General features: G+C 53.4%; 1 protein-coding gene across 1 annotated transcript in view; it reads left to right on the forward strand.

The window, feature by feature from the left end:
- The first annotated feature begins 499 nt into the window (after positions 1 to 499).
- SPARC (secreted protein, acidic, cysteine-rich (osteonectin)) overlaps positions 500 to 1,077 on the forward strand; it is a 9,505-nt gene continuing 8,927 nt past the window's right edge. The window contains exon 1 of the mRNA XM_010145512.1: positions 500 to 584. The gene's annotated coding sequence lies outside the window, so the exon portion shown is untranslated. The remainder of the gene's footprint in view (positions 585 to 1,077) is intronic.

The raw sequence follows: 1,077 nt of genomic DNA on the forward strand, positions 1-1,077 counted from the left end.
AAGGCAATCCCACATGTGTTTGGAGAGAGGATGGAGCAGTGAGGACTCTCCTCCCTTCCTCATACCCCTGAGCACGGGAAACACCAGCTCAGGGACTGCACTACCCTGTTGTGAAATGACAGCATTTACATTTTAACTGCAGAGGCCAAAGGGCTAGGAGGGACACAGACCGAGCAGGGAGCTGTATCCCTCCCTCCTCCCCCGGTGCTGTTAGTCCAAGAGAGCCAGAGAACTGACAAACTTGTTGCAGCAGCGCAGCCAGCTGCTGTGACAATGACGCTGCTGGAAAGGTTGTGCTGGAAGCTGAGCCATCCCTGGGAGAGGTCCTCTCGATCTCCTGCCCCGCTTGATTTCTCTGGTCTATCCTTTCGGACCCAGGCTGTGCCTCAGCCCGTGGGACTGCCCACTGGGGAGAGGGGGAGAGGAAGAGACCGATTTGGAAAGATAGCGAGGAGGAGGAGGAGAGGCAGCGGGAAACCCAGCCCACCCTTTTGGCTTCCTCCTGCCTCCTTCTAAAACCTGCAGATTCCTCCAGCCCTTCCAAGCGCCTGAGGATCCCTCAGCCCTGCTGCCGGGACTGCGAGGTATGGCCCGAGAGCATCGCGTTTGCCTTTGCTGTGCTATTTCTGCCGGCGTGGGGGTCCCTGGGTGCTCCCCATTTAGAGACCCCTCCTGACTTCTCTCTCTCCTCTTTGCAGCATCTCCGCCCCTGAACTGAGTCTGTTACTCTATTTCACTGCCAGATTACTAACCGGCCTTAACCCTTTGGTGGCATCCAGCTGTAAAGGTTTAACCCGCCCTGATATTTCTCTCTCCTCTCTTTTCCCCCTCTGGCTTTTCCTTAGTGAGATGCATGAGACCAAGCGTTTGGGAACATCAAACCAACCCACAGAGCAAATCAGATCCAGTTACAAATCAATCCCGCTTACCCCCAGCCTGAGGTGTGCTGGCAAGTGATGTTTTACTCACCAGAATATCTAGAGGCAGAACAAAAGAGCTGTCGACTTCATCTCAGGTTTTTTACTTTTTCAGTACAGCCGCCCTTATTTTTCTAAACACAAAAAAAAAACACAAAAA

Source organism: Buceros rhinoceros, unplaced genomic scaffold (genome assembly GCF_000710305.1).
Source record: "Buceros rhinoceros silvestris isolate BGI_N320 unplaced genomic scaffold, ASM71030v1 scaffold29631, whole genome shotgun sequence".
In the NCBI taxonomy this organism is placed as follows: Eukaryota; Metazoa; Chordata; class Aves; order Bucerotiformes; family Bucerotidae; genus Buceros; species Buceros rhinoceros.